The sequence below is a fragment of the Mesocricetus auratus genome, unplaced genomic scaffold (assembly GCF_017639785.1).
Source record: "Mesocricetus auratus isolate SY011 unplaced genomic scaffold, BCM_Maur_2.0 Super-Scaffold_15014, whole genome shotgun sequence".
Classification (NCBI taxonomy): Eukaryota; Metazoa; Chordata; class Mammalia; order Rodentia; family Cricetidae; genus Mesocricetus; species Mesocricetus auratus.
Genome location: NW_024429186.1, coordinates 49,085,694 through 49,108,529, shown reverse-complemented (window position 1 = coordinate 49,108,529; position 22,836 = coordinate 49,085,694).

Genomic DNA, 22,836 nt, shown 5'->3' with positions numbered 1-22,836 from the left:
GGTGTTCATACATGCATGGGTTAATGTCGGGGTGTTCAATTCAATTTCATTGGTTTATCTCTTTTCTTGTCTATAGCTCTGTAATATATCTTGAAGTCAGAGATGATGATACCTCTAGATGTTGCCTTGTTGAACAGGGTTTTTTGGCTATCCTGGGTCTTTCATTTTTCCACATAAAGTCAAGAATTGTTCTTTCAAGGTCTGTGAAGAATTGTGCTGGAATTTTAATGCATTAAATCTGCATGTTGCATTCGGGGAGATTGAACTTTATATTAGGTTGATCCTACCTATTCAAGAGCATGGGAGATCTTTCCATTTTCTGGTGTCTTCTTTAATTTATTTCTTTGAAGACTCAAAGTTTTTGCCATACAGGTCTTTCACTTGTTTGTTTAGCATTACACCAAGGTATTTTATGTTGTTACAATGTGGCTATTGTAAAGAGTGATGTTTCTCTGATTTCTTTCTCAGCCCTTTTATCTTCTGTATATAGTAGGGCTACTGATGTTCTTGAGTTGATCTTGTATTCTGCCACATTGCTGAAGGTATTTGTCAGCTGTAGGAGTTCCCTGGTAGACTTTTTGGGTCACTTATGTAAACTATCTTATCATCTGCAAATAGTGAACATTTGACATCTTCTTTCCAATTTGTATCCCCTTGACCTCCTTTTGTTGTCATATTGCTCTAACTATCTTAAAAGTCAAAATTTCTGTTGCTGCAGAATATGTGGTGTATTATATAATATATCCCGGTATGAAAATTATTTTCATTCAAATACCACATTTTAATGGTATCAATAAAAGATGTTATTTTTCCAGGCATTACATGTTCCAAAGATTATTATACCTGGACTGACTTTAGTAAATTTATACATATAAATCTAGTTGTTAATTACTTTCCTAAAGAATGTCATCAGACAATAGCTTCAGGATGGTCATTATTTAAGGAAATAAAGGATGCTATCTTTCCTAGATGAGCAGTAGTTTAGGACTATCCAGTGTGTTTACATCACCAGTTTTCATACTCCTTAACTATCTGCGAGATGTGTATGTAAATTTCAGACTGCTCTTTCACTGCCTTGAGCATTGCTGGGGGATAGTCAAGCTCCTTGCTGATTTCTAGCTGCATTTAATCAAAGTTTATTTCATAAAGAGTCCCTTGGCTCTAATAAGAAGCATTTTTATACCTCATTTGATTGATTCTCCCAGCCAAAGACATCAGTGACTTGGTGATTTTAAATCCCAGCTTAAGTTGTTTCACTGTTAGATAACCAGTGTGTCAGGTTCCCAGTGTGTTTGTATTTCTTTCTCCCAAGTCAAGCAAGACCTGATTTAATGGTCCCTGAGAGAATTTTATCACTTGATGGCTCTCCCCATTTTGAAGTTTGTTTTCTGGGGTTTAGGCATCTTTGAAGTCAGACCCCATTTACTTATCTTTCTCATCCTTCCATAATCATGTTTCCCCCTTAAATATAGAATTAGAAGTCAAGCACACCTGATTTTGAAACTACCACTTTCTAGTGTTTGACTCAGACAGAATGCTGATCTCTGAGTTACTGGTTTCAAAAGTGTATGCTGAGAATCCTAAGTCAAGTTGAGTTGTAGCAGTGCCAGGCACATAGTTACCTGGTAAAATAAAATTTATCTCCTTCTCTTTTAGTTTTGCTATATCTATAATTGGTGCTTTTTATTTATCAGATATTTTAAATGTTTTATTTAATATTGTGTCTATAAGTATTTTGCCTTGATGTTTATAAACGTCACAATTTTAGTGCCCATAGACAGTTGTCTGACACCATGTGAGTACTGGTAATTAAACCCAGGTCCTCCAGAAGAGCAATCAGTGATTTTAACTACAAAGCATTTATCTTAACTACTGAGTGTATATGTATCTGTACTCAGAAATAAGCAAGATTTTGTTTACCTCTCTTTGTGTAATTCTTAATACATATTCAAGGAGTTTCCTGAATAATAGGAAAGTACTGAAACTAGAAATGTATTGTCAAAATATACTAGTATCAAATTTACTATGCACTTGGCTGCTGTGCATTGGAGGATTTTATTGAATAAGATTATCTTAATAATAAAATTATTCATCAGCTATTAAGAATTTGTAATCTGAAGATATTAAGCTTGTATTCAAAAGGATATCTTTCAAAGTAGAAATAGTATTTAGTATTCAGGTTATGTCAAGCACAGTATTTAGCTTGCCTTAAGCTTTAAACATTGCTTTACATAAGGTCTATGGAATGGACCCTTCATTATTTCAATGAATTGCACTAGTGTTCTATTATCCTGAGGATTAGGCTTAAGCAATAAATCTTTGTATTCAATGTGACTTTTCATGTCTGCATAATTGCCTTAATCCTACCTAGACTTTTGTACTTATACTTCAAAATTCTTCGTCTTCTCTAAGCTTTATAGCAATATTGTTCAAGTTTTACATATAGAGAAATTTATCTCTTCACTCTTGGTGGGAAGCCAGAATTTGATCTTGGTAATTAACCATGTTAGTATTTTCAGCTGCTATAAATTATATTTAATGTTGAGAAATATCAAACTAAGGATGCAGGCTTTGTGTAAAGTGAGAAATATCAGCAGTTTACATCTCAATGCTTTAATATTAAGACCCACAAACCCTCACTAAAAAAATAAATCATATTCTTAACAATTCAAAGCATGTTCCTTGACCTATTACTTAAACATAATTGTGAAAGTATTATTAGCAATGGAAATAAAAATGGCGGTTCCATTTAATATACACAAAGAATTTGAAAAAGATCCTCTTCCCCCCCAAGTTAGGAGTCACAGTTTCTTAAGATCTGAGCATGTAAAGAAACTCTCTCAATTATAAACCACAAGGAATTAGCCAAGTCTAGAGCACAAAGAATCCATTATTGTTCTTACACACAATGGCGCTGTTCATGAAAGGAGATACTACCGTAGCTTTGACTAAGGAAAAATGCTTATATTGTTTAATAAGATGACAAAGACTAAGGTTGGTATAGTGTTCACTGAAAAGATAAAATCTGCATGTCCTGAACTCTTAAGCATTACTGAAAATACCCTGGAAAGAATGTGGGCAGAAAGAAGAACTGGGACATCATCCGCAATGAATTTTGGATATGTAAGGACTGACTGAAGAAATCTCATGGAAGACAAGAACACAAAGAGAGCCGCATAGACATTACAGGTATTTGTCAAACACTAGAATAATGGGCATGAGGCATGAGAGTAAGACAGGTGTTTAGGGGAAAGTGTTGTAGCCTCCTGTTTCATGTGTTCAGAAGGTAATGCAACTGAGAACACCTGTGAGCAACCCTACACTTCAGATAGATGCACAGAGATGACTGAAGCCTGAGGGCCACACAGGACACTGGAGGGAATCTCTCCAGATATATTGGGTCTTATAAAGGGCGTGAAGATGAAAGAAATTTTTCAAAGGTTGGGAGAGGGCCTGATGACTCAGTAGCAGATGGATTTCCAAATCGAAAGACCTGAGTAGATACAGAGTTAACATGATGGGACTATCCAGTCCTCCTAGCTCTACAGAGGAGACGTGGGAGGATCTTTGAAGGTCTCTGGTCAGACACTATTCTTGAGTATATGAGCTTCAGTTTCAGTGACTTGCCATGTTACAAAAGCTAGTGAAAAACAAAGCAAAAGACACTCAACTCTGATCTTTGGTCTCTTCATGAACATGCACATATATGAACATGTACCTGAAATATATGTACACATGAACAAGTATGAACACCTACATCACAAACACACACACCCACGCATGCACATACACACACACACACACACACACACACACACACATACACACTTCCTAAAGGTGTGTGAACAGGAAGTTTTAGCACAGGGATTCAGAAATAGTTGAAACATGCTAGGCTCATATTTGCTGAAGGAACATCTTGGGTTTGGTTTTTCTTCTTTCTATATTTTTTTAAATTATAATTTTTATTTGTATAAGTATTTTGTCTGTCTGTATATATGTATGTATGTATGTATGTATGTGTAGTGCAGGCATGCCTGGTGCCCAAGGAAGCCAGAAGAGCTTGAGTAGATAATACCCTATTGGAATTGGAGTAACAGCCAATTGTGAGCCACAATGCTGGTGCTGGGAGTGGAACTCAGGTTCTCCACAACAGAGGTGTGTGCTCTTCATCTCCGAGATATCTTTCCATCAGGCAGAAGGAACATTTATGAAACCAATATAGTTTGAAACCTATATTGAAATAAGCCTAATTGTAGCAATAAGTAATTGACACAGCTCATCTGAAAACTGGGTCAACTCAGAAATACAGTTTTTCCTAGACAAATACAGTTGTTAAAATGGATTGCAAATTACACAAGGTCTAGAAACAAATCACTCAGCATGTCTATAAAGTCAAAAGATTCAACCTGAATGAGGGTGACAGAATTCCAGAAAGCTGGGATTCTAGATTGAATAAAAAGAAAAATTCAAGTTCAGGATCAACATTCAGCTTTCTTCCCTTACTCACTACAGAAACAATGTGATCTGTTACTCAACCTCTTGTCATCATGACTTCTTCCCTTCTGTGATAGACCTTTACCTTGAATTGTTACCAAAATGAAGCTATCTTTACATTTCTTTGGTCAGGTATTGTGTTTGTCAAACAACAAGGAAATAACTAATGCAAAACAAATGCCATATGTGTATGTGCACATATATATGTATATGTGAATGTAAGTATATATTGTTAATTATTTTTCTGGCAAATAGGCAAATTTTACTAGACAAGTGAAGAATCAAATGAGACTAATTCAGAGAAAATCAACCCAAAATATATGAATTATTAATCAGTAATTTAAAATAACTATAATAAATATGTTTAAAAGATTTTATTGAAATGCTAGCTTTTTTAAAGTTATCTATGAAAAATGCATGAAACACCTTGTGAAAAGGGTGATTGACAACAAGTATGAGGAGAAGGGAACAATGAACAGAAGGATACATAAAAATTGTCAAAAATATTAAAATAAATATGAAAAACTAGAACTAAAGTATTCTTCTCATAAGCTTATAAACAGACTGCATAGCAAAAGAAAGAAACAAACATCGTTGGCCTACATACAGGTCAGTACAAAATTATCTAATTGTAATATTAAAAGCATGAATAAAAGAGAAAAGAGCCGTATTCTACAAGAAAATAAAAGAAAATCATGGTGAAAAGATCTAGGAAACAAAAGATGCTACATTCAGTTCAGTGAAAGAGTTGCTAATTGTCTACCAGTAAGATTGAGGCCAGAAATGTTGGCATGACATTTGAATAATCTTAGAAAAAAACTATTATACATGATGACATCTATACATATAGATAATATTCATTAAAGATGGCGGTAAAATGGGACATTTGCATACAGGCAAATACACAAAGATGATGTCTGCATGAAACATGTGCTGTAACAGACTAAAAGTTCTGCAAGTGACAGAAAAGCATAGGCTTAACCCAGTTTAAACTCATCTGCACCACAAGAAGCAGCAGCTTTGCAAGCAAATATAAAGACTACATGTAGTTTAATAAAATTGCATGTATGCCAGTGTCAAATCATAAGTATAATTCAATGAATAGAGTACAAAAAACATGAGAGTAGTAACTCATTCTATTTCTTTAGGATTTGTCCATTGTTCACAAAGTAGTAGATAAAAGGCAGGCTATGATGAGAAGGGAAATCACAGATATAAATAACAAAAAGAGAAATGATTAAAAATGAGCAGAGGAGACGGAATGAGATAGTGAAAATATCAATCCACTGTAGAGATAGAAAACAAATACCACTGTGGTGAACTTAAACACAAACACACCAATTACTACATTGAAAGCAAATGTCATTTGTCTTTTCTAGAAAGTTTATGCAAGACAGAGTAGAATTTAGAGATATTTACTCAAGGTAAAGAGACAAATAAGATGTTTATTCATGAAAATACTTGTAAATCATAAAGAGGAAGGCAGTCGGGATACAGAGGAAAGTCTTATAGGCTGCCCATTCAGATTTACTCTTGGCACATAGAGGAAGAGAAATAAAGTGAGTTGTGGGAAATTAGATTTGGGCTGGAAAATATCCTTTCCATTGCATAGGGTATTAAACTACTGCCCTGGCTTATTGTTGATGTTATCCTGGGTTACCTGTCATGTATTGGCAGATATCTCCTCTATAAAGTATTTTTCCCTCTTTTCTGCTTTTCCTTTGAGAGCAAGCCACTGTTCAGCCAGATACTACAACAACAATACTACAACAACAAATAAAGTGGTCAGCTTATGAACAACAGAAATTTATTTTTTTCAGCTATGGGAGATGAAATTAGTCAATGTTCTGACAGATTTTGTACTGTTGAAAGCATGTCTTTTTGTTATTAATAAGATTTCACTTTCTAAGTTGAAAGTGGTATGAAGAATTTTCTAAGTCATGTCCTTTAAGGATACCAATCAGTTTATGAAGGCAACTTTCCAATGATCCCATCTCCTAAAATTTTCCATATGAGTAATTACTATAATATTTGGAGCAATTCAGAGCATATAAGGAAACTTAATTTGGAGGAAAACGAATAAATATGTAAACTTGTAATTTCTAAAAGCCCTGTACATGGGCTGGGGGGGTTGGTGCATGCCTTTAGTCCCAGGGTCAGCCTGGTCTACATAGTGAGTTCCAGGAAAGCTCCAAAGCCACAAAGAGGAACCCTGTCTCAAATAAATAAATAAATAAATACCCTGTAAGTATATTCATCTCTTCTCCCAAATTTATTTGTGTATAAAATTTTCATCAACAGCTCGTGGATATTTGCATGGTATGTTTTGTTATACTTCAATATAATACTACTTGGGCTTTAAAATTGTCCCAGCACAGGTCATCTAGGGAGCATTCAGTTTGGCTTGCACCTGTTTGCCATGAAACAATTTGAACTTTATCAAGGAACATCATGCATATACTTCTTGGTAAGATTTGCAAGAAGCTATGAAATGCCCAGGTAGGCTGCAAATTTTTGTGCTCATCAGCAGTGAATCAGGGTTCTTCAGGCTCTGCATTCTTGACAATAGTTGGAATGCTTAATGATATGTCTTATTTATTAATCAAGTTCCTTGAGTTTCAAGAATAAATGTCATATTTGTATGAGTCTGTCTTGTGTTCCTTATTCTGCAGGATTGGTTAGTATGTTTATCCTTTGGTCAGTAATGATTTTGATTATTGGCAGCTAGACAACAAATATAAAATCAGATAGTGTGAGTCTAGAATAATTTTCCTTTAAGGAATTGTTTTCATTATTTTAGTAACTCTTTTATGTACACAGTGAATCATTTGTCACAAGAAATACACACACACACACACACACATATATATGTATATATATATATAGTGCACATATACATACAAACATGAACACTACACAAGGCCTCTGCCAGCTGTGCTGCCATGTACAAACATTTTTTCTCCATTGGTCCAAGACTTCGTTTCTGTAACGCTTTACTCTGTAGAGCAAAATATTTAAAATAATTTGAATAGAATTTGTTTTAATATTCTACTTTAAAAACCTCATGATCAAACCTCACTATAAATTATATTTTATCTATATTTTCTACAAAAAGTTTTTATGTTTGCATTTTGCATTTAGGTATGTGGTCAATATTTTGTCCTTTTTAGACAGAAAATGTGAGATGTGCATAGCTTCATTATTTGCATATGGAGCCATATTGTCTTGCTTTTTTTTTACTTTGTGTTTGGGCAGAGATCAGCTGGCTGAATTTGCTGAGTCTCCTCTGAGGCTCTGAGGTTTCCATTGTGTTTCATTGATCACCATGTCTGTCCTAGTGTCTGCAGCAGTCTCGAAAAGCTAGTAGTGTGAGACTTCACACTCTTCTTGTGAACAGTTGTTTTCATTATTTTAGTGCCTATTCTTGCCCTATAAATATGAAATGATTTTTGTCAACAGGACATCTGAAAAGAAGCTTGCTGAGACTTTGATTGGGATTGGGGTGAATTTACAAATTAAAATGAGAAAAAAGACACCCAACATTAGTGAAGGTTCCAATTCTTTGTTCCTTCTATTGCTACATCCTAAGAAAAAACACACATTTGAAGTTAAAAGGGAGAAGAATAACTAATTAAGTGAATAAATATGAAAAATATTCTACATTTTCATTTAAAGAAAAACAATACCTTACATAATAGAATTAAAAATTCAACAGGTATGTACAATATACCAAGATGTATTTATGTGGGTTTCAAAGTGAAGACAGCAACAGACTTGTTCCTGACCACAAAGCACTGAATGGGAATGAATAACATAAAAACAGTTTTACAACATCAAGTGTAGAAAATGAGATCTCCAGAGATCTACAAGGATAACATCAACTGCCAAACTAAACAATAGTGGAGAAACTACACTAATAGCCCCTCCTTGATGATAGCGTTGATGACTACCCTATATGCCATCGTAGAACCTTCATTCAGGGACTGATGAAAGCAGAGACAGATACCCACAGCTAAACACTGAACTGAACTCCTGGAACCTAGTAACAGAGATGGTGGAGTGAGGAGTAAAGGGGTCAAGACCATGATGATGAAACCCACAAAGACAGCTGATTGGATAAGGGGGAGCTCTTGTATCCCAGACTGATGCCTGAGAGGCCAACAGGGGACTGATCCAGACTCCATGAATGTAGTGCCATGGAGGAGGCCACAGAAATCACTGGAGCCTTGTGTAGTAGATCAGTGTTTACCATGGTTTATGAATGAGCTTTGGGAGCCCATTCCAAATATAGGGATGCTCTCTCAGCCTGGACACATGGGGAAGAGCCTAGGTCCTGCCCATGATAAAATGACAGACTTTGGAGATCCCCCCAAGGAGGGCCTCACCCTCCCTGGGAAATGATGTGGGGTTGCGTTGGGATCTGGGGGGCTGGTGGAGGGACAAGGGAGGAGGGGAGGGAGAGGGAGCTGGGACTGACATGTGAAACATTCACGTTTCTAATTTAAATAAAAACATATTGAGAAAAAAAGAAAAGAAAAAAAAGAAAATGAATCAACACTTGGAACATGGGTCAAAGAAAAATAAAATGACAAGGGATACTAGATAATAGAATTTAAAAATAGTAAAAACAAATTTTCAATGTATGTGGGACATATATCTATTTCCTGTACAGAACAATTACAGGTATTCAGACACTGTATTTTTTACAAGGAAATGTATCTAGATTTTACGGTCCATGCCTCTGGCTTTGGAATCCTAGAAAAAATACCATTGGAAATTGCTCAGTACTGAAAGCCAACATAGGACTGAGATCAACAAAGGAATACAGTGATTCTTAAGAGATTAGTAAAACATATATTCTCTAGGAAGATGAAAATAAAGATTAGAAAATCAAGAGGTGACACTATGAATATTCAGTCAAATCTTGTACAAACTAAAAAGAAAAGAAAAGGATTTGTTAAGCACATTTGTGCAGATACATTCAATAAATTAGATATAATATAACAAAATTCATTGATGTAAATAGTTAGCACAATAAAAATATATGGTTTGCTCAGGAATGTAGCATTCATCCAGTACATGACAACATATAAATTTGTTTAAAATAGATACCGCATTAATGTAAAAAAATATGTACATCCTTCAGTTCATCAACACTTGCAAGATTAACTATTCAGTCAGGAGAAACCTCTTATTAGGGTAAAAATTGAATGAACTATTCCTAACCCCTTAAATTTCTAAACATTGCTGAAAACTGTAACATTTTTTATGTTCAAATAGTGTACTTTACTCCCCATGAAATCAGAAACATTACAAAGAGTTTTCCAATAATTTATTTGTATTATTTTGTGAATTGCTTATTTATGCATAGCCCAGGGAAGGAGCTCTCATCTCATTCCCAGTACAAGCTCTGTATTTTCATATCTTCACAATCTCTTTTTACTGGCTGAGAAAATGTCCTATCATGTGATTAAGCAAGGTTTCTTTTTATACACACACACACACACACACACACACACACACACATATGTTTTATATATTTCTGTACAAAATTACCTTCATTTGTATTTTCAGCCTTAATCATTTGGTAGAAGACTCAAGAAATATTGCAGAAGAAGGAGTGAAAGGATTGTAAGAGCCAAAGGATCAAGGAGCTTTCTGTGAGATTGTTTCTCCAATGAATGTCACAAATTACACCCATAAAGACTCACCAACATGCCTGCTTTAAAAGGAGCTAACCAAATTCAACAAAATAGAGATGCTAATGTGAACTGGGGAAAAGCCAGGAGGCCTCAATCCTTGCATGTGGGAGAAAAAAATCTTCCCACAGGGAAGGACACATCACTACTTCTCAGTAGCATAATGTGGGGAGATAGTGGGTGGTTAAACATGGGAAAGAAAAACTAACAGGTTACATAGAAATTAGGAAGAAAGATATTTTAAATATGACCATTAGTATCCTCAAGGAGTTCTAGGAAAACTACCAAGCAATACCAATGAGTTTAAAAAGGGTTCTAATAATGTTGTAGACTACAATGCCACATACCAGTATGCAAAATTTAGTTCTATATCTTGTAGGAGTAACTGAGGCCAGTCTTCCTAATCCCAGTTGCCTTGCCCCTGGTGCCCAGGCCTGCACACGTGAACATGTACATGCACGGCAGGCACTTCCTCCCTGAGCCGAGTTACCAAGCATGCCTTAAAGCCCAGAGTCTGCTGAGGAAGAGACACCTGACACAGAGACACCGATGAGGAAAGGACCACATAGCAGAGTCGGTTGCCTGAGCCAACAGTACCTTGGAATTGGGTATAAAAATAGATCTAAAATTGAGAGAATATGATTTGTGTGCACAGAAGCTAGTGGAGGTGAGACGCATCCTGTAGAATTTAGGTATTTGGGAGATCATTAGTAAAAGGGAAATAGAAATAAGAATGTAAAGCCATATGTTCATGGTTATTTTACTTCTTCCTTTGCTAATGTAATCTTATTATGCTGGTTAACTCGATTTTTTTCACTGAGATTGACAAATATTATGCCTGAAACCAACTCAGGAAACATTTTTGTCTTCAACCAAGGCAGTGAACAGGTCTTAAAGCACATTACAAATGGGCAGGTGATATGGTTCAGCAGATAAAAGCATGAAGAATGCAAGCCTGACAACCCTCGTCCTATTTAAAGTCTGAGACAGTTCATTAAATTTTCAAACATCCCCTCCAACAACGGAATCTAGAAGATCTGGAAGTCAGTAAATCAAAATGTGTTGTATTCCAGAACTTTTCCCTCTTCAGGAACTACAACTGATTTATAGGCTTTGTTTGCCATAGAAATCACTAACTTATAATTATAATATATTAATTTTATTTTCTTTAATCTGCAGTGGCCAGTGAAAATTCACTAAAGTATTTTTTAAAAGGCCCTTAAATAATGCTGGCTCTTTCCTCAATAAATTATTTGAATCTCTGAAAGATAGTTGATATTTTCCAAAATCTTATGAAGTAAACATCTCAGACTGGCACAGCTAAATTTAAATGCGACCAACCTGTGTAGCCATTCACGTAGTGAGAAAGCTCAGTATATATGTAATCTTTTCAGGCAGTCTAAATTAAGCAATTTTGAGTTATTTTGTATTGTAATTTTTATTCTATCCACAAGTGCAAATGATATTGTACATCTTTTTTTCTGAATTGTTTATAACACATAAATATTATCTATGTATAAGACCATCAAAAAAGCATATGCTAAACTGCTGATTGTTTTCTGGAATGTTAGTTTATTCTATAAAAAGAGTGAAATTTTTGCCTTGGCAGTGTCCACTAACCTGGAATAAGTACACTTTAGTGTAATTATTATACAATAATGTATATTCATAATTGCTATATATTTACACACATATATGTACTTATACACACACACACACACACACACACACATATATATATATATATATATATATATATATATATATGTCTTTGTGATCATGACTGTTGTTCTGGAAATATTTTCACTTTAAGTACTACTTATACGGTGTGTATGTATAGTTGTCAACTGTGAAACTAAGATATAATAATGGTGTATTGGGCATCAAGTAACTGTGGAAGGATACTTTTCAGTTTCCTTTACTTCATGTGGTAGATAGGTAAGAATTTTGATTTCATGAAGGGGAGAGTTTCAGTCAAAACTGGTGTGTTAATTTGTAATTACCTTATTTCTAGGCAGATCATTAGTGGAAGGTGGAGTGCATGGGGGCTTGATTGAATTGTGATTCATGTTCCATACTACATTACTGGTATCACCAGTAGAATTATATATAGACATATTGAATTTTAGGGGAAAGTTCATCACATACATTTCATTTCATCTAAGGGTTCCTATATAAAATACAAGTAAACGACTAAAATAGAAAAAAAGGGATTTGGATAATACATTCACAGTGCTATCCGTGCATATAAAATCAGAGTTGAATTTTCTTAGTTTGAAACACCCATCTCTGATTTTCATACATTACACTAAGCCACCATGAGCCAAAGCCTGCATTTGCAAGTCCAATGTCTGTGTGATTCTGTCAGACATGAACAATGCAGATTCAATAACTCTTTCCCACTTACAATTAGTTCATGACATAATGATCACTTCAGATTGGTAATCCAACAAAGGAAGGATCTCCATTAGAAATCATTTCTGAATACCACTTTATTCTTTGCTCCTATGCCATTTATTTCCCCCTGGAAGTCCCATGGAAGAAGTTGATATGTAAATAAGTCATCAGCCAAAGGCGAAAGAGAAAAAAGCTTCCATGTCCTCAGCACTAATATGATTTCAGATGGGCTTCAAGTAATAAGCATATTAAAATGATTTAGTTTCCACTCCCTCCAGGGTGTTCTGTGTGACCTACTTGCAATGTTATAGTGTTGCATGTATTTTCTACAAATTTTTGAAAAAAATATTAAGGCAAATTTGGGAAGCCTTGTGATTTCTAAATATATTTGAAGAGAAGTGTCAACTAAAATAAACACTGGTTTTCATAAAATTTGGAAAAGATACATCAAAAGTTTTATCACTAGCATGTTATAATAATTTACAATAATTTAATTTCATAATAAAATAGAACATGAACAAACACATGTACAGACACACACGAGAGAGAGAGAGAGAGACATGCATATTTTATCTTAGTAATTAATAGCAACTGGAAAAGAGGAAAAAAAACTAAAGACAGGAGAAAACACACCTTCGGCAGTATACTGAAGTTAAGGCCATTTGTAATCAAGGTTGTTCTGGAAATGACAGCCAGCATGTGGGCACTCTGTGTTGGACCACTGCAGAAATGATTTCTCAGGATCTCAGAACTACATTGTACTACAAGCATCCACCTAAGCACATTATGGGGCCGGATTCTGTTGGAAAAATTATTTGCCTTGAAGATACTCCAAAACTAAGCAGAATATGCTTTTATCTAGAATCCATGTGCTTCTATAGTTAAACAAAAGTAAAAAGAGAATGTTTTGTGACTATTCTCTCTGAAGTACTCCAACTGAAAGAAAGGGGTAAATGCAACATAGAAGTTCTGTTGAAGTGAAATTAATTGTTTGGAATAGTGTGAGAATTTAAAGCCTATATGCAGAAAGGAGAGATATCATTTGTCAAATATAGAGTATATTATATTGATTATTGAAAATTTCCTTACAAGTGGAAAAAAAGTGAGTCGGGTATATCAGACTTTTTTTTTTGGGCCACCAACCAGTTGTCAAATGGAGACTTCTTACTACTTATGAGTTCTTGATCGAGCTTAGGTTAGTTTCTGGCTAGCTCTTATTACGTAAATTAACCTGTTTCTCTTTATCTGCCTTTTGCCTCAGAGCTTTTTACACCCCTCCCCTTTCTGTATATCTTACTTTTACGGCTTCTGTTGTCTGGCTGGCTGACAGCTGCCTGGCTTCTTATCCCCTCCGGTCCCTCTTTCTCTCTTCCTTCTCTCTTTATTTCTGAGCATAGATTTCTCCTCACTTTTTTTCTCTCTGCATGCAAACGTGTCTCTACCTAGATATTGGCCATTCAGCTCCTTAGTAGATGAATCATGTCTCTTAGTCAGGCAAGGTGAAACAGATGCAACAAATCTTTGTATAATTAATCACACATTCTTACACCATTAAACAACAAACCCAGTGTACACAAATGTAATACATCTTTACACAGTTACGGTAATATCCACAGCATAAACAAATATTACACACTTTGTTGAGTTAAAATAATATTCCACATACAATAATTCTCTGTAGGTTTACCAGTTACACATTTTGGCTTTAACCATCATCCATGCACCAAGAAACTTCTCTTACGATGTCTGACATATCAACTAATCTATGAGTAGAGGGATATGAAAGATAGTATTAGGTTCACCTCTGGGGCATGTGAGCTCCCCAGTCCTAGATTCTTGGCCCGAATTGCAGTACCAGGCATGTAATTCCTCTTGATGAGCTTTTAAATCAGTAAGAAAGCACCCATGCATATACTACCCTCAGTCAGTCTATAATACACATACACTATTCAGTTATAGTATTGGTGAAGAATTAAGGCAATACTTGTTATAGACTCTACTCACTGAGCCCTTAGAAAACACATGAAGCCTGCTAGTTCTTGCTATGTGCTGGACATTGTATTTTGTTCTTTCATAACATGTTTGACTTCATCCAATTTCTAACTCTATGGGAATAAGTTTTCTGCCCTCTTTGTTGTATTTTCAAGATAGACAAATGTGGCTACAAGCATGAAACAACTGATAAACGGTGAAACAAATATTTGAATTTAGATTTTCCTGACACAAAAACGTTTTTTGTTGAGTTATTCTTTTTTCAATAGTATAAACCCATTGATAGACAGAGAAATTATTCAGCCCTTTTACTCTGATTCTCTGAGAGTACAATAAGTAGTAAGTACATCATACTGGCACTCTATATCCAGCATTTCTAGGTTTAACCATAATCCCAAATGATGAGAAAATCACAAGATATTTTGTTGGATCAGGTAAAAAGCATATCTTCACTTGTGGACTACAAACATCATTTGGAGGCGAGGCAGAGGCATGGTAGGAGATCATTATCTTGGAGATTTCAGCTCACACCTCACTTTTGCTCTGTGCATGCCCAATGTCCATCATCAGGGTCTCTAGCCCACAACCAAAAAGATCTATTCAGAACATTGGGCTAGAGAGGGGCACATAGGCAGTTTCCAACTGAATATCTCTCCTTAGTCAAGCATCACCTCTGTTCCAAATCTACTGCTTTCTTTGCTGGATCACCTATACATGGAAACTTGGGCAATACTTAATTAAATGCAATGCTTTTTTAAACATGCAGTGTAGGGAAAAGGAGCTGCAGGGCTATATAAGTCACTGTCTCTCCCATAACAGACTTGCCTGAAATAGAGACTTGCCTTAAATGCAGAAGACAGTTAACATTATGACTTTTAGTATAGTCTTTATGTGGTTCATTTCCCCAGTAAATCTTTATTTGATTAAAAATAACATTGAATGTTGTGCATCTTTAGAGCAGCATTCTTCTAACACTAATAAACTATATTGACTTAAAATAAATTACAATAGAGAGCGGGGAGGGAGTTCAGCTGGCAGAGTGGTTGTCTAGCATGAATGAAGCCATGGGTTACATCTAGGTGGAAACTGGGTGTAGGATCTTTGAGAAAATGGAAATAAGAAGCTCAGAATTTTAAGGTCATTTTCAACTAAATACTAAGGTCAAGGCCAGCCTGTTGCACTTGAAAGCCTGTATCTAAACATATATTTATTTTTGTTGGCATCAATTTTGTATATTAACACAGTACTCAGGGAAAAAATTTCATAGTTTTTACTTTTACTTATTCTATAACACTGTTCTATACTACTTATAACATCTTAGAGAATAACATATGACTATGTCAAAATTTATATATTCTATTTTATATTTTATGAATTTGTAAGTTATAATGCTATTTAATTATTTCAGTGAACAAGGATTTTTATTATATTAAACACTTATGTTCTTATTATTTGTAAGAGAGTAGTTGAATAACTTTTTTCCTTTTTTCAATAAGATTGAGCATTTTTAATACATTGTATGTTTGGTTGTTCAAGGACATTATCCTCCAGAAGTTCTCGTAATAAAGTGAGCCCTAGCAGGCAGGTGTATGGTTTCTCTGCTTTACAGAAATCAATGAAACCAGCAGGATGCCAGAATCCAACATGGAAAATGATTCAGTAGAAAGTGAATTTGTTCTTCTATCCTGGAATGCTTGTTTCCCTCTGGGTATGCCTTTACCAATAGTTATTTGTTTTACTGTATAAAGTGCTTTAAAATTACTTTCACTCATGTTAAATCAAAACCAAGCGTCCTACTGCATGTGCTTGAAAATTTGGAAGGAGCTGACAATTGATGTTAATTTTTAAGAATATATCTTTCTTGCACATGAAAACAGTTTATTATATTCTGGATGTTTTATTTTTATTTTCTTGCATTAGATATTGATTATCAATGTAACTTTAATATTTAGGAAGTTTGTTCATGGTTTCTCCTATGGATTGAAATGTTAGAGATTCCAAGTCTTGATTAAGTAACTTGAAAATATACTTATTTCCTAAAATCAATAATTAAATTTTTTCTATCTCACTTTTGATTGAATTATTTGCATTCAAAATTCTTAGCTAGTGTCTCCTATTATCTTTGAAAATCAGTTAGTGTTTTTATTTTTTTAAATGTCACTTATCACTTGACATTTTCCTTATAACAACTCTTAGCCCACATTTGTTATTTGAATAATAATTACATGTAATGCATCCCCAAATAATAGTAGTAGCCAGGAACAACATTTATTTTCCCAGCATTAAAATATATGAGGCTTTAAAAACAGCCTAGATTAGGGAGTGGAGAAAAAGAGAGAGAGAGAGAGAGAGAGAGAGAGAGAGAGAGAGAGAGAGAGAGAGAGAGAGGGAGGGAGGGAGGGAGGGAGGGAGGGAGGGAGGAAAGGGAAGAGGAAGAGAGTGAGCCAGGCAGATAGATGATATATAGATAGATAGATAGATAGATAGATAGATAGATAGATAGACAGATACATACATACATACATACATACATACATACATACATACATACATGACAGACTAATTTTGTTTCACCATGAGATTCTTAAGAGTCAAACTTTTACAGGATATTCACCAAATTTAAGACCCTTTTGAATGTTTACAATAAAAAACAATCATTTGGAGTTGTGTCACGGATACAGAGATATGCAAATTAAATCAACACTCACTAACAAGAAGGAAAATAAATAATTCTGTAAATCCTGCTCCTTTAGTGTTCCTATAATTATTCTACACATTGGGTTTTTCAGATCACCAAACTGCTAAGTTGTGAAATCATAAAGGAGCAAAGAGAACACTGAAAAGAAAATGACCTGGTTTCCCCAGAAAATCTAGATTGATTCACACACAGACACATATATCCACATGCCTGAGGAAAAAAATATTTTATCTTCTATTTTCCCTATAAGTAGAGTTAGATCTTCTAATTTTTGCTTTCATTAAACACATATTTTTCTCACATAATATATCCATATCTATTGTGGTATACCCTCCCTCTCCTCCTTATACTTCCCACCTCTCTTCTGGATCCACCCCCTTTCTGTTTCCCACTAAGAAACAAACATGTTTCTAAGGGATAGTAATGAAATGAAATAAAACATAATATAATAAGGGAAAACAAAAACTAACACATTGGAATTGAACAAAATGAACAAGCAAACAAAAAAAAGCTGAGAAGGCACAAGAATCATAGACCCACTCTTCACTAACTCAGCAATCCCATAAAATGACTAAATGTAAACACAGAGGACCAGCTGCATAACTGTGTAGTCTCTGTAAATGCTACCTCAGTCTCTGTGAGGTCATATAAAGCTTTCTCATGTTGATTTAGAGGACCTTGTTTCTTGATGCCTTCCATTCATCCTGGCTCTTACACTCTTCTTGTCTCTTCTTCTGTAGGGTTTCCTGAGACCTTGGGTGGGATTTGATGGATGAATGAAGACATCTTGTTTAGGGCTGAGTGGTCCAAAGTCTCTTGCACTATGCCTACTATCTGGATGGTTCCTTTTTTGTTTATTTATTTGTTTGTTTACTTTTGTAATGGTTTTATTTAAATTAGAAACATGAATGCTTCACATTTCAATCCCAGATCCCTCTCCCACCAGTCCTCCCTAGTCACTCCACCAGGCACCCAGACCCCCACCCAATCCCCACATCATTCCCCAGGGAGGGTGAGGCCCTCTTTGGGGGGATTTTTGAAGTCTGTCATTTCATCCAGGGCAGGGCCTAGGCCCTTCCCCATGTGTTCAGGCTGAGAGAGCATCCCTCAATTTGGAATGGGCTCCAAAAGATCATTCATAAACCATGATAAACACTGATTTACTACCCAAGGCCCTAGTGATTTCTGTGGCCTCCTCACTGAGACTGCATTCATGGAGTATGGATCATTCCCTGTTGGCCTCTCAGGCATCAGTCTGGGATACAAGAGCTCTCCCTTATCCAGTCAGCTGTCTTTGTGGGTTTCACCATCATGGTCTTGACCCCTTTGCTCATCACTCCTCCATCTCTGTCACTAGGTTCCAGGAGTTCAGTTCAGTGTTTAGCTGTGGGTATCTGTCTCTGCTTCCATCTGTCACTGGATGAAGGTTCTAGGATGGCATATAAGGTAGTCATCAACTTTACCATCAAGGAGGGGCATTTAATGTAATATCTCCACTATTACCTATTTTGCCAGTTGTTGTTATCCTTGTAGATCTCTGGAGATGTCGCTAGTGTCAGCTCTCTCCTCAAGCCTATAATGACTCAATCTATTATAGTATATCTCATCCATCATGATCTTCTCTATTCTTCCCTGACACAACCTTCCTGTTCCCCCATACCTTCTTCTCCTCTTCTCTTATCCCCTTCTTTTATTCCTGGCTCCCTCTCCCCTCCCCCGATGTTCCCAATCTGCTAAGGAGATCTTGCCTCATTCCACTTCTCTGGGGTATCAAGCATCTCTCTTGGGAACCTCTCTGTTTCCCAGACTCACTGGCACTGGGATTGTAGGCTGTGACTCCCCTGATCAATATCTGAAGTCCATATATGAGTGAGTACATACCATGTTTATCTTTTTGTGTCTGAGTTACCTCACTCAGGATGTTTTCCCTTAATGCCATCCATTTGCCTGCAAATTTCAAGATGCCATTGTTTTTTTTCTGCTGAGTAGTACTCCATTGTATAAATGTACTACATTTTCTCTATCCACTCTTCAGTTGTAGGACATCTAGGTTGCTTGATATAGGATCTAGCTATAATGCTGCTATGAACATAGGGGAACAGACATCCTTGTTGTGTGAATGGCCGTCTTTTGGGTATATGCCTAAGAGTGGAATTGCTGGGTCTTGTGGTAGACTGAGTTCCATTTTCCTGAGGAATCTCCATGCTGATTTTCATAGTGGCTATACGAATTGGCACTCCTACCAGCAGTGGAGGAGTGTTCCCCTCTCTTCACATCATCCTCTCCAGCATAAACTGTCATTGGTGTTTTTTATTTTAGCCATTCTGACAGGAATAAAATTGTATCTCAGAGTTGCTTTGATTTGCATTTCCCTAATGACTAATGATATTGAACACTTTCTCAAGTGTCTCTCTGCCATTTTATAGTCATCTATTGAGAATTCTCTATTTAGTTCAGTCCCCCATTTTTAATCATTTTTTATTTTAATTTTACATAGCTTGTTTTACATGTCAATCCCAGTTCCCTCACCCTCCCCTCATCCCACACTCCCCTTCCCCCCAGCCTCCCACCCTATTGCCAATTCCTTCCACATAGGGGATATCTAGAGTCTGTCACTTTACTCAGGGTAGGGTTCTGGTACTCCCCTAAAAGTCCAGGCTGAGAGAGCATCCCTCTTTGTGCTATGGGCACACGATGACTGTTTGTATTCCAGGGATAGACACTGATCCACAGCTCAGGGCCCCATAGGTTGCCCAGGCCTTCTCACTGACACTCACATTTGGGTGGTCCAGATCAGTCCCATGCTGGCCTCCCCGCTGTCAGTCTGGGGTCCAAGAGCTCTCCCCTGTTCAGATCAGCTGTCTCTGCTGGTTTTGCCAGCCCATTCTTTGCCAATTTGCTCATCACTCCTCTCTCTCTGTCATTGGGTTCCTTGGGTTCAGTTCAGTGCTTAATTGTGTGCGTTTGCCTCTGCTTCCATCAGTCCCAGGATGAAGGCTCCCGGATGGTTATAGACATCAAGTTCATTATTAGGAATGGGCATTTGAGGTGGTCTCTCCACTATTGCTTAGCTTGCCAATTGGTGTCATCCCTTTAGATCACTAGAGGTCACTCTGGTGCCTGATCTGTCTTCTAACCTATGATTCCCTCTTCCCCCTATTCTGCCCCCATTGGACCTTTTGGAGACTGGCTTGAGTTCTTTGTAAATTTTGGAGATCAGCCCCTCTGTCAGATGTGGGGTTAGTGAATATCTTTTCCCAATCTGTGTGGTGTCTTTTTGTCTTGCTGACTATGTCCTTTGCCTTACAGGAGCTTCTCAGTTTCAGGAGGTCCCATTTATTAGTTCTCGATCTCAGTGTTTGTGCTACTGGTGTTATGTTCAGAAAGCAGTCTCTTGTACCAATCCATTCAAGGGTACCTCCCACTTTCTCTTGTTCATTGTGGCTGGATTTATGTTGAGGTCTTTAATCCATTTGGACTTAAGTTTTTGTGCATGGCGATAGACATGGATCTATCCACATTTTTCTACATGCCAGCCTCCAGTTATGCCAGCATCATTTGTTGAAGACACTATCTTTTTTCCATTGTATAATTTTAGCTTCTTTCCTGAAAAGCAGGTGTTCATAGGTTTGTGAATTAATCTCAGGGCTTTCACTTCCATTCCATTGGTCTACCTGTCTATTTTTGTGCCAATACCAAGCTGTTTTCAGGACTCTAGCTCAATAATATAGCTTGAAGTCAGGGATAGTGATGCCTCCTGATGTTGCTTTGTTGAGCATGGTTGTCTTGGCTATTCTGGGGTTTTTGTTTCTCCATATAAAGTTGAAAATTGTTCTTTCAAGGTCTATGAAGAATTGTGCTGGGATTTTGATGGGGATTGCATTGAGTCTGTAGATTGCTTTTGGCAGGATTGCCTTTTTTACTACATTGATCTTACCTATCCAAGAGCATGGGAGCTCTTTCCATTTCCTGGTATCTTCTTTAATTTCTTTCTTTAAAGATTCAAAGTTCTTTCAATACAGGTCTTTCACTTGTTTGGTTAGTGTTACTCCCAGGTATTTTTTTATCATTTTTTATTTTAATTTTAAATAGCTTGTTTTACATGTCAATCCCAGTTCCCTCTCCCTCCCCTCCTCCCGCACTCCCCTTCCCCTCCACCCTCCCACCCTGTTGCCAAATCCTTCCTCATAGGGGATATCTAGAGTCTGTCATTTTAATCTGGGTAGGGTCCAGGCACTCCCCTAAGAGTCCAGGCTGAGAGAGCATCCCTCTTTGTGCTATAGGCACATGAAGACTGTTTGTTTACCAGTGATAGACACTGATCCACAGCTCAGGGCCCCATAGGTTGCCCAGGCCTTCTCGCTGACACTCACATTTGGGGGGGTCCAGATCAGTCCCATTCTGGCCTCCCCACTGTCAGTCTGGTGTCCAAGAGCTCTCCCCTGTTCAGATCAGCTGTCTCTGCTGGTTTTGCCAGCCCATTCTTTGCCAATTTGCTCATCACTTCTCTCTCTCTGTCATTGGGTTCCTTGGGTTCAGTTCAGTGATTAATTGTGTGTTTGCCTCTGCTTCCATCAGTCACAGGATGAAGGCTCCCAGATGGTTATAGACATCAAGTTCATTATCAGGAATGGGTATTCGAGGTGGTCTCTCCACTATTGCTTAGCTTGCCAATTGGTGTTATCCCTTTAGATCACTCGAGGTCGCTCTGGTACGTGATCTGTATTAGATCCTATGATTCCTTCTTCCCCCTATTCTACCCCCACCCCCTCAACTTCCTGTTCCCCCATGACCAACTCTCTTCCTCTTCACCCCCTCTCTTCTTCCCAGGTCCCACTTCCCCCCCGACCCCTTGCTGTGTTCCCCATCCATTCAGGGGATCTTGTCTCAATCCTCTTCTCTTGGGTACTATGCATATATGCATATCTTTTAGGTTCTTTCCTGTTTCCAAGGCTCTCTATCAGTGGAAGTGCAGACTGGCACTATCCTGATCCATGTCTAAAATCCATATATGAGTGAGTACTTACCATGTTTGTCTTTTTGCGACTGGGTTACCTCACTCAGGATGGTTTCTTCCAGTGCTATCCATTTCCCTGCGAATTTCAAGATTCCATTGTTTTTTTTTTTTTCTGCTGAGTAATACTCCATTGTGTAAATGTACCACATTTTCTCTATCCACTCTTCAGTTGAGGGGCATCTAGGTTGCTTCCAGGTTCTGGCTATTACAAATAATGCTGCTACAAACGTAGTGGAGCAGATGCCCTTGTTGTATGAATTTGCCTCATTTGGACATATGCCTAACAGTGGAATTGCTGGGTCTAGTGGTATATTAATTCCCATTTTCCTGAGGAATCTCCATACTGATTTCCAAAGAGGCTGTATGAGTCGGCACTCCCACCAGCAGTGGAGGAGTGTTCCTCTCTCTCACATCCTCTCCAGCATAAATTGTCTTCGGTGTTTTTGATTTTAGCCATTCTGACAGGAGTAAGATGGTATCTCAGAGTTGTTTTGATTTGCATTTCCCTGATGGCTAAGGATGTTGAGCACTTTCTTAAG